At 42.2% G+C, this 12,193-nt stretch overlaps 1 long non-coding RNA gene across 2 annotated transcripts in view; it reads left to right on the plus strand.

The window, feature by feature from the left end:
• LOC107306103 (uncharacterized) overlaps positions 1–12,193 on the plus strand; it is a 33,584-nt gene that overhangs the window by 4,362 nt on the left and 17,029 nt on the right. For both annotated transcript variants that reach the window (XR_014940102.1, XR_014940101.1), the window contains exons 2-3: positions 514–9,432; positions 10,811–10,929. This is a non-coding gene — a long non-coding RNA (uncharacterized LOC107306103). The remainder of the gene's footprint in view (positions 1–513; positions 9,433–10,810; positions 10,930–12,193) is intronic.

Genomic DNA, 12,193 nt, shown 5'->3' on the forward strand with positions numbered 1-12,193 from the left:
TGAACTGAAACAGTATGCTGCATCCCCTGGATAGTGCAACTGCAAATTATTCTTGACTTCTGGTAATATACAGAAGAACCCGCAAACAAAAACAGTGGATTGTACAGAAATTGACTTTCTGCATCAAATTTTGGTATATACTTTATTTTCTGAGCACTCAAGGGAATCTCATGTTTTATTAAATGAGTGCCCTGGGAAAGCAACCTCAGTCCTGAGGAACAGCTTCTTCGTTGGGTTTCCTTCTCACTCCTGTCCTAATTCCATCTCCTACTCAACTATTTGTGGCGGGTAAGCAACTGAATATAGAGATTTCTATGCTCCTCAGGCTGAGAATTATATAAAATACTGTTTTCAGCAGGCTAGTGGGATGGCTGTAGGGACGTCTCAATTGCGCTTTGGCCATTACCACATTTTGTTTCAACATTGGAACCAGAGAGATTTTCCTGGGAAGAGCAAATTGAATGCAGAGTAGCTTACTGAGAAGAACTCTGCTCTCCTTTCTGTCATTTGTAGAAACAACTAATAACTGATACATGGATTGAGCGGAATTCTGGAGTAGCTGGCTGAGGCAAGTATTTATCTTCTGTTGAACACCTTCTGTTGCACTCCACAAACACAAGCTGCTAGAATGACCTCAGCACTTCTTCAGCTTTTATTCAAAGTCACTGAGATGTTTATGATTCAGTTTCCTCCCCCATCTCAGCAGTAAATACCTACACAGAGAAGACCAGTAAATCTGCCATTCAAGTAGCAAAAACAACAACATGCCAATCTAATGAATGACTCCTTCACATTGTTTTTATTATGCAAAGAGGCCTTTTCCTGTACTTCATCCAAGAACACCATCCTGCAGGGGATACTTTATAATAAACCAGGGAGGTCCAGCAGCGATGGGCAACAGATCAGAGGAAAGATAGTGTCACATACAGTAATGTAGGGTGAAAAAAAATAGAAGGTATATTTATCCATGAGCATTTTCTTAAATCTTGACCCAGTGATTCTGCCATGTATTCCTTTAAATGTGTCTTGTATTTTTACGGAAGTGTCCTTTCAGTCATAGTTGTATTTATGAGTTCCTGGATATTTAAACACTGTTTTATATGGTTTAGTCTCCTGTCTTAATTTCTAAGTAAGAAACCAAAGCATTTGAATACACCTTTTGCAGATGACCCACTAGTAAGGGACGATCAGCCTGAAGATAAAGTAAACTCATTGCAAGCAAATTAAGAACATGTAAATGTCCATAAAGGGTATTTACAAACTCACACATAAGAAGCAGTATGTAAGAATGTAAGCCTGTGCATACACCATTTGCAAACTGCAAAGGCTGCTTTCATTGGATAACTTTCTTATTACAATTTGTTCAGCTCTGAAGCACATGAAAAAGTAGACAGGAAAGCAATCCCATAATGAACAAAGGTTCTACCTGCAGAAACAGTAATCTCGCTCTGTTCATTTTTTCATAAGCAGTGGAAAAACAGGGTTAAAATCTAATCTTGTTTCACTAGTTCTGCCTTGTTGTAGAGAGGTAAGGAAGATGTGGCCTATCAGCAATTTTCTTTGCCTATAAAGATAGATTTTTAACATTTCCTTGCCACTTAAGAACAAGGATAAAACACCTGCAGACAATTAAAAAGTAAAATAATAATAATTAAAAAAGCCCAGAATTCAAAAGCTACAATCAGATCATATCACGGTTTATGTCCTTAAGAATCTGATTCTTTTCTGTATCTCAGGGCTCAGTCTATGGCAGAGACATCTACACATTTCCTTCTTCAGAAAAAAAGCCAAATTCCATTGCAGCCCAAAGTTATCTACAGAGATTTTTACTTGCCCCAGTGAAAACTGGATGAGGAGAAAACAACTGGTATGTGTTGGTTTGGCTGGTAGATTTACCTTCATGGATGGTTAGACTTGACTTTAAAATAATAAAAAAATAAAAAAAATAGGCAGTTGCTTGAGTAGGCATATTTTTAAACCTGGTGCCAAGTTTAGGGTTAGAGCTTCTAAGAAGAGCTAAGAAGAGCAAAAAAGAAAGGCAGACACACCCCAAGAGTGGAAATAAGAGTAGTATAAGCAGTGCTTATATTTTTAGTGTCTTTTTTTCTTGCCTTCTACAAAAATATCAACTTTTTAGCAGGATATTGTCCTTCCGCCGCTTTTCCCTGGAGCTCATGCTTTGTCTGTATCTCCTGCCATAAAATATACCACATGATAACGAAGCTGCAGAGTGTTACATGTCAAAGAGATGGCAGCAAGAACTTCACTTTGATGACTCTGCTGCCACTGCAACAGTAGGAACAAAAGCTGTTCAAAAACAGATGGTCTGGCTGCTCCTAATTAAGGTGTTTAGCACATGGTGTCAAGAAACAGTACAAAATCCCAACATAACCCATTGAGCAAAGCACACGGCCTGAGGAACAATGAGAAGTCGGGGCAATTCCTCTTGCTGAGCTCAGAGTACCTTGTCAATCACAGCACTGCAATAACAGCACTTCGCAGACTCCTCCATAACACCATGCAGGAACTTTTGGGGCATTGCCTCCAGGAGGATGGCTGTGCTGCCTGAGGCAAGAACAAAGACCTCTCCATTTTCTTTGCAAGAAAGGTCAACTCTAAGAAAAGGGGAAATGTCAGCTTTTAAAAAGCCAGCATGCTGGCTACTTGAAAATACCCTGATAAAGAAAAGGTAACAGCTTGCTCCTGTCTCTTTTATCTCTACCTATTGTAATCTCAGTACCATGTTATGAAACAGAACTCAGCAAACTATTTCTACAGGCCTGATTCAAGACTCTGGAAAGACTGTCCAAGACATCCTTTTCAGATACTTAGAAATCCATAAGGTATCTTCATGGTAAAAAGCTGAGGTCATCCAGCAATCTGGGAATGCAGTTCAGTTACACATCTACTGCAGAAGTAGAGCCAAAATCACAACAGAGCAGTATAACTTTCTGTATTTTGAAAGCAGACTGGGATCTGCAGTAATCCACAAGGAGCTGTATTTAGCTTGCTACATGTCTGCCTCCTCAGCCTTGCACTATATGGGATGCAAGAGCAAAGGTTCCCTCAGGTACAGTGAAACCATTTGTTTAAATGCGAACTTTGAAAACATGGGTTGAAGACAGGGTAGAATAATTTGAGAGCATTGTTAGTTGCTAGAAATAATGCTTCTGACTACGAAATATGAAGGTCTGCATAGACTAGTGCAGGACAAGCATGAGCGTAATCTCTTGGAGAAGGGAGCAGCCCAGGATCTCCTGGCTGGCCCAGAGCTGCACCCACAGCTGTAAAGCACATCCACAGAACAAGTCCCTGAGCCTGGAAAGATCATGGAGCACATCCTTCTGGAAGAGCACATGTGAGATGTGCTGGCTACCTCTGCCAGGGCAGATCATGCCTTACAAATCCGATGGCAGCCTGTGAGTGAGTGGCAGCACTGGCGGACAAAGGAAGGGCAACTGATGTAATCTCCCTGAACTTGTGCAAGTACTTTGACATGGTCCCACACCACATCCTTATCTCTGAATTGGAGAGAGAAGGATTTGTAGGCTGGCCTACTAGGTGAATAAAGAATTGTTTGGATGGTCATAGCCAGAGGGCTGTTGTTAAGGGCTCTTTGTTCAAATGGAGGCCAGTAAGGAATGGTGTCCCCCAGGTCCATCTTTGGAACCTATGCTCTTCATCTTAATCAACAACTTAGACAGTGGGATTGAGTATATCCTCTTTAAGTTTGCTAATGACATCAGGCAGAGTGGAGGAATACCATCCCGAGGGACCTGGACATTCTCAGAAAGAGGGCACACGAGAACATATAGAGGATCAAGGCCAAGCGCAAGGTGCTGCACTTGGATCAAGGCAATCCCAGATACAATTACAGACCAGGAGAACTCACTGAAAGCAACCCTGCCAAGAAGGACTTGGTTGTCCTGGTAGATGAAAATCATGAGCCATCAGTGTGTTGGCCAACAGTATCCTGGGCTGCATCAGGAGAGGGATGTCCAGTAGGGAGAAGGGAGGTTATCAGCTGCCTCTAGTCTACTGCCATGAGGCCACATCTGTGCCCAGGCGTGGTACCCCCTGTACAGGAGGGATGTGGAGCTGCTGGACGGGGTCCAGAGAGAGGTCAAAGATGGTCAAAGGGCTTGAGCTTTTCTCCTATGAAGAAAGGTTGAGGGAGCTTATGTTGTTGGGCTCAGAGAAGAGAAGACTGTGAAGAAACCTCACTGTGGCCTTCCAGTACTTGAAAGGAGCTTACAGGCAGAAAGGAGACACACTTTTTATGTGGTCTGATAGTGATAGGACAAAAGGAAATGGCTTTAAGCTAGAAGAGGAGACATTTAGATTAGATGATAGGAAGAAATTTTTTACTCAGAAGGTGATGTGACACTGGCACAGGCTGCTAAGGGAAGCTGTGAATGCCCCATCCCTGGAGGTTGCCTGGCCCCTGGACAGCCTGAGCTGGTGGATGGCAACCCTGGCCATAAAGGAGGCTGGAATTAGATGATCTTTAAGTTCCCTTCCAACATTAGCCGTGCTATGATTCTATGATTCTGTAAGTTTCTTCTTCAGCTCCCGTTTCCAGGGCACTGTAGGCCTGCTGCCTGCCCAGTGAAGGTTGTTCAGCCTTCAGGACTCAGCTCTCAGTCCTTCTGCTGCAGCTTGCTGTGTTCACATCATAATTGGTCACCTCATCCTAACAGTTGTGTCATAGATTTTCCCCACATTTAACACACATATCTTCCTGCACTTAATTTCACATGATGATTTTTTTCCAGAGCATTTAGAAAGCCTGCCTTTAGTCAGCATTTATCCTCACTGCTGTGACAGTTTCAGAGACTTGCTGGTTTAAACTGTAACTTTGATCACCAGCAATACCCATAGTGCCTGAGATACAACGCAGCAGGAAAGCATAAGGCATAAACTCACCCACTGAGCTGCATCCACCTTCCTGAAGGGAGCAGGCCTATGGATCACATTCAGCTTGATTCCCCACACTGATGACTGTGAAGCCCTGTGATAAAGAGCTTCAGACCTCTTCTGTGGGGCTTTGTGTCCACAAACACACAAATGCCATCAGTCACACAGCCTGCTGCTTCCAGGCATGTCCTTTGCTGTACCTTGGCCTCACCTGGTATTTGCGGGCTCTCAAATGAGGCATCAGGAGAGGGAATCCCCACCAGGGCTGCCTGCCCCAGCACTGACCAGCACACTTTCTCAGCTGTCGTGCTTAGTGGAGTTGGCTGCAGCAGGTTCAGGGCAGCAGGGCTTTGCCTGGGTGGGCTTTAGGTCAGCATCAAGATTGTAGGCAGTCCTGCTCACTGCAGAATTATAGCACTCTCCTCAGACCGAGTCAGAAGCCTCCACCTCACCTCAGCTAACCTTGACAAGCAGTCACAGTCATGTGTTCATGCGTAAATTGCTGCTGTTGACTTTAGTTCTTGGAACTGAATGAATTAGATAGAGATATACTTGAAAGGAATTAAAAAACAAATTATCCTGTTTCTTCTGCAAACAGCTGAAACTTCTGCATCAGCAAACAGCACAGCAAGCAGAGAACAGATGTTAGAAATAAAACCTCTTAGATAGACTAAAAACAAAGCTGTAGCCCCATAGCTCCCCTAGAGCTTGTGTTTTCTCCCATATTATGAAACAACCCTGTTACAAATTTTACTCCTCATATATCAATAGTGAAAATGCTTCTAGGTCTTGAAGTACACATTCAAGACTTGATGGCTAAAGGTGGCCCAAATGTTTGAAGAGAAAACAAAAATTTCTTAGTCAGAAGGAGGCAGATGCTACAAAGGTCTGCTGTTTCCTTCAAGAAATAAAACATAGTCCTTCTCTCATTCTCCTTTTCCTTTTTCTCCCAGATTAAGGTCAGGACTCCAATTTTACCAGCCGCTAAGTTTTTTCTTCTGTGGAGAAGATCTCCAGAAAAAAATTCATACTGGGCAATTATCGTTTCATTCCTTGGGAACTGAAACAGCTGGAGAATGCTTTGAGAAAGGACATCCCAAGGTCAAAGTGACAGAAATGGTCCTTCCCAAGTCATGTAACCTGCTGCCAAGCCAAATATCTTTCCTGTGATTGAATGGGTACTATCAGCCAAAGCAAGTCTCCACTCCTCTCTGTGACTGCTTCCATCTGTGCTGTTGTGCTGGGTCACTTCTCTAAAATCTGCAGCTGTCCCCAAGCTTTGTCTCACATATTTGTTTGTCACACCAGTATTTTTCTACCTGATGGGCCAATTGGCAGAGGGAGTGTATTTGTGAGTGAGTCTTTGCACCTACCCTAAAGCAGGTATTCCTAAATCTGGTTGGCGAAAAGCCACTGGTGATAAAGCACAGATGGGGACTCCCTATACTCAATATGTATTTCTCAAAGCATTAGTTTGCATATAATATCACAAGCATCTTTATCAAACTCCTGGTCTGAGCAGCCCTTGAGATAAAGATCTGCCTTGGAATCCTGTTCTCCTGACTGCAGTGTAACCCAGTAACCATGACTATTAACCTCTACTACAACTTGCTCTGGGACATCTGGTCTGTCATCTCACCAGTCACAGTGGGCTGGCGAGGGAGCTGACAGCCTCTAGCACTGGGTTCTAGCAGTGAGGATCCCTTTGATTTGATGAGTGCTATTGTAAGTGTTGAGTCATTGTAGTTACAAAGGCAGATACAGAAAGGCTGCATTACTGAAAAGGATATACTCGTTGAAAAAAAAATAATAGTAAAATAATGGAAAATGGAAAAAGCCAAATCTGCTGTACTTACCCAAAAGAAATAGCCTATCTCCCAAGCAGGTTGCCTGGACAAGGGTCTGATTTTGGGACTGTGTAGTACTGTTAGAAGAACCTGTGCTTATATTATTTCCTCCAGTGAAAATCCCATCATGAATTCCTTCATATGCCTTTCTGCTAGGAAATGCTCACATTGCCTTTCTTTCTCATTTCTCTGCTTTCTATCAGCATCCCTTGTATTTGATCCCTTAACTGTGCTTCAGAGATCATTCCTCTAAGAAATACCATTCCAGCACCCAGACTCTATGTTGGCTGGGGATCTCGCTGGCAGCCTGCTGTGTCAGGTGGGAGAGAGAGTCTATAGCATCATTGCGCTGTGTCATAGAGTCAAGAGGAGGATTTGTGTCTTTCCAGCCCTGTATGAGTGTGCCCATTGCTATGATGTCCTGCAGCTGCTGTTGGTGGCCTGAGGCTGATTCTGGAACGATTCCACACACAAACAATTCATAACATTGAGCTGTGGCTTTCCACAAAACATAACCCAGATGGTAAAGCTTCTCTTTGTTGCCTGTCCTTTAACAAGCTGAGTAAGCAAGCACCAGGAAGCATCCCATCCTCTACTGATGATAACAGAACAGATAACAGAACATGAACAGAAAAAATAACTACAATTTACAAAGCAAGCTCAAATGGAAACAAGTGATTTCTCCTTCATCCTTAATACCTATTTGCTTGGGTTTTTGGCTTTGCTGCTACTGTAGACACAAAGTCTTTGTAGAACATGGGCTGTAAATTCGAGTAACGCTAGCTAAGAGAAGTATTAACTATTTTGTTTGTCACATTTGAATTAATGAATGAGTCATTTTTTTTCTCCAAGAAGTGTTCAATATGGAAATGTGACTTCTGGAAATGCAAAAAGCTGAAACAATGTATTAGGCAATCATATACAAATTAAGATTTGCTCAGGTACAATTAAGAACAGAAGAGACAAACCTGTGTGCAGAACTGATTTACAGTCAAATTCACCTGCCTGGAAAGCCCAGATTAGGTTGCATGCTGATTATTAAACCGGTGTTTCAGTGCTGATGGATTACCAGGTCAGCAGAGTGGTGCAAATAAGCTGATAATGTGGAAAGAACTTCTTAAAGTGGAATAGATTAACAGTGCCAATGTAGGGTCAGGGTGGGGTGAGATGAGTTGCAGCAGATGGCAAGAAATGAAGACATGTTTTGTATGTTCATACATGCAGAAAAGCAAGCCATATACACTACTGGAAGTAGAAGGTAGTGTCTAGCTTTTACAGTACTGCAAAAATAGATAAAGAATCACAGAATCACAGAATCACAGAATCACAGAATTACCCGGGTTGGAAGGGACCTCAAGGATCATGTAGTTCCAACCCCCCTGCCTAGCAGGGCCACCAAACATACGCCTTTACTAGATCAGGTTGCCCAGGGCCCCGTCCAACCTGGTCTTGAACACCTCCAAGGATGGGGCATCCACAACCTCACTGGGCAGCCTGTTCCAGGACCTAACCACTCTTCTAGTAAAGAACTTTCCCTTAACATCCAACCTAAATCTTCCCTCCTTCAACTTAAAACCATTTCCCCTAGTCCTGCTATTATCAGCCCTTTCGAAGAGTTTACTCCCCTCCTGGGAGTAAGTTCCCTTCAGGTACTGAAAGGCTGCAATGAGGTCACCCCGCAACCTTCTCTTCTCCAGGCTGAACAAACCCAACTCCCTCAGCCTGGGAGCTGAATATTACTTGCAGTGAGGAAGTAAAACCAGAAGGCTATTTGGATGTACAAAAGATACTGGGAAGTTGCGTGTAGGATGTGGGAGTCAGCATAAACTTCTAAATGTACCTGACTCTAAATGAGAGTTACAGTTCAAACTAGATTTCCTGACACTCAAAAACTTTAATAAATACCACTACAGAAACAGACTAGTTCAAATCTTTACACCACCACTGCACCAACAAATCAAACTTTATTTCAACAAACTTCAAGAAATATAAAAAAGAGTAAGGAATCTAAATGTGATTTGAGGAATTTTCTGTCTTCCTTACAATTAATTAATACTCAAAGCATATAACAACCAGCAGATGTCTCTGCAGCCATCAGATCAGTGGTACACACAAGAGGAAAAGCAGGGAGGGAGAAATTGACAAGTGGGCATTTTTTCTTGGAGAAATCTTCCAGAAGTGTCAAACCTACAAAGAAGATTCTGAAGAACATTGGCAACAGTATGATAGCACTCCCTAGGATGAAAACAGCACCTTGCTTGGATTTACAATTTGGACAACAAATGCCTGAGTGTACTATCATATGGGTTATCTGAAATGGAATTTTTTATCTTTGTCATCTTTGCCCATATTTTTTAGGCTATTTTCATTATCAGATGTTCCGTGAAGGCAGGCTTGCCTTTGACATCCTGGGAACTGGCCTGTGACTGTGGAATAGACTTCTGCAGCAGAGGAAAGCTGTCACAAGCATCCCCTGCTGTGCTCCAATGCAAGGCATGCAGCTTCAGTCATTCTTTCACTGAAATAGACACCACAACACATCCAAAAATAGTATATACTGTAGCAAAACAAGACACTCTGCTGTACCTAGAATTCCCTCCACAGGGATGAGCGGAGCAGAAAAATGAGCAAGATGATCGCCATGAGTCATGCTATTTAATGCACTACGGTAAGACACTTAAATGTTATGACTATCAAAGTGGGAGAAGCAGCTACTATCTGATAATAAAGCATGTTTTCTACCACAGTGAACTGATTTGTAAAACTAGTGAGTTGCTGACTTGCAGTTGAGTGTCTACTGGTAGTATCATTTTTATTAACCCCCGCAGAACCCCTGCCAGTAGTACATGGGTGGTATTTGTTCCTTTGTACAGAAGCTGTACCCCTTGCCATAAGGCTATGCCTAGAAGCTTAGCTTATGAATTAGGACAGCCAAAAAGAACAGGGAGCACACTGGGAAGGCAGAAATGATTTGAAGCTATTCTTACTCCTCTTGATCCAAGAGCAATCAATTTCAACGCAGCCTATCAATAGCACCTCTTCCTTCCTCTCATCCAAGAGGCTGTCAGGTGTGAATACAGGAGCCACATCTCCTATTCTGGAGCAATGCTCTGGGCAGTGAGAAGCACAGGATGGGGTTTCATGCTGAGGAGGGACTCCTTGTTCCACCTCGTGTCAAGGAGGTGAATTCTGCTGAATCCCCTGACCATAAGACCACATGTGGAGTAAAGTTCCATATTTAGAAACTGTTTGTATCTGTTACTCCAATCATGCATACAGGCATTGCTTTATGAGAGGAAAATATTAACATTCAAATCACTACCCTTGCTTCTGCTTGCAAAATATAGTGTGTGCATATGATCACAGTTTATCTGACCTTCTAGTTCTTAAAATTACAGAGCCCCACTTCATTCAAGCAGTGAAAAGAGGAAATCCCAATGGCCTAACAGTTCTAGGCTGAAAGGCTTTAAAAATGTGACCTTTCTTTCCCTTTCTTTTCTGAAAATGGAGGCAGGTCATTCAGTTTGCAAAGGAAAAAAGCCAGATGGTGCTAGGTATCTTTCCTTTATGGCATGTGTTTGTACACAGTGTTTTCATTCTCCCCTTTCTTTAATTTCCATGAATTGCTTTTTATTCCTGCTCTTTATTCCCACCCCCCTCCACCCCCCAACAAATTTGCTTACATATTCTACAACTGTTTTATGAAAAGGCCGCACTTGATACCTGTGATGCATGATATATAACGCTGCACAGGACAAGTAACTGGTGTTGTTACGGATCTTCATCTTAATTATGAAAATTTTTTAATTTAAATGTAGGGCTGAGCATACAAAATACAGTACTGGGCCATCTGTTAGTTTTCCATCTGGGCTCATTTGCAGAATACATTCTGTTTCCCCCCTAAACACTATTTATAATCTTCCTTGGAAAACAAATATGACTAATCTGCGGCATGCTAAAGATAGCTATTTGCATGCAGCTTTTAATAGAAGTGGCTATATGGTTCAAAGTAGTAACAAAACACATTTATTTTGTTTTGCATGCAGGTGTAAAAGCTCACATGGCTTCTGCACACAAAGAAGCTCTCCGTAACACGCTGCTTTTAACTAGAGGAAAATGAAAATCCACAGGATATTTGATCACAAAGGAATATTTATAAATGATGGTGAGCACTGAGCATTTCCAAGGATTTTTGCAGTGATTCTGGAGTGTCTTGTGCATTTGGATTTCTCAGTCTGAAATGTCAGGCCTACAGGCCTGGTTTCTGACAAGGAGCACTCAGGTCATTCTGAAGTGTCTTGAGCTGGGTCTCTCCAGCAACCATCACAAGCCATCACAACCCTTATCCTCCACTTACCACTACAGAGAAATGAAGGCCTCATTCCCATATTACTTCACTATACCTTTGAGCCAGGTACCATGAGTCATTTTCTCAGGTCAGCCTTGCTTACACTAGCACGTTATCTCTGGCCAGACTCTGAGAGTTTCCAAAATGAAAAGCAAAGGTGGTCCTGTTTCAAAGGCTCCCTGATTTGAAGGGCAACCTTTTAGTAATACCTTATTCTACTCTTTCCCTGTTCTTGCTTTACCCCTGCTTTGTTTTAAATCTTCCTTAAAAGGCAAAAGCTGATTTCTTCTGGCGTAGAAACAGTTTTGAGTAAGCTGAGTTGTCCTGGAGTATTCTGGAGGGAAACAAAACTAGAAGAATAGTGTTCTAGAAAATGCACTAAAAGGTCTGGATTGCTTTTCTTTACTCCCTCTGGGTGTGTCATATATGATCTCATGCTCTTGCCCACCTGCCTTCCTTTGCCTGCTTTAACTTCTCTTCAAGAGATTTATATTCCTGCCTTGTTTTCTGTAATACCTGGCTAAACAGCACTGTTACGAGGTGTAACTTTCAGGTGCCAGTACAGTACAGCTCACCTCTATTCCCACAAAGATACAGTCCCTGGATATTAACTTTACAATGGGCTGCAGTTGGAAAGGTACAACATCCATGTGCAGAAGAATACTTACTGTAGCACCTGCAAGAGCTGAAAAGTCTGTGTAGCAAGACAACTTTTATTGTATGCTAACAGCAACAAAATTATAGTCCAAAATGCCTCCTGTCTTTTTAATTTCTCCCTGTCAAAGATGAACAAGAAGCCTTTTCTTAGAGTGCTGTATGCATTTACAATGAAACAGAAAATCAGAACAGATGCAGGAGATACAAAAGAGAGACAGCACACTGAGTTTAAATGCCTACAATGCAAATATTAGTAGCTATTTACTAACAATTTAATTAACTTCTTCCCCCCCCCCACCCATGCAACCTCAATTTCAGATCTTTTGAATGCCATATGGCAATTGAGAGTGCATTTTGAAAACTTTCCCCCTAGGTGATTTCATCTTTAGGGCTGATTGTGGCTTTAGGACACAAAGCATATTCT

This window comes from Coturnix japonica, chromosome Z, assembly GCF_054131305.1.
Source record: "Coturnix japonica strain WE chromosome Z, WE-NBRP24, whole genome shotgun sequence".
NCBI lineage: Eukaryota > Metazoa > Chordata > Aves > Galliformes > Phasianidae > Coturnix > Coturnix japonica.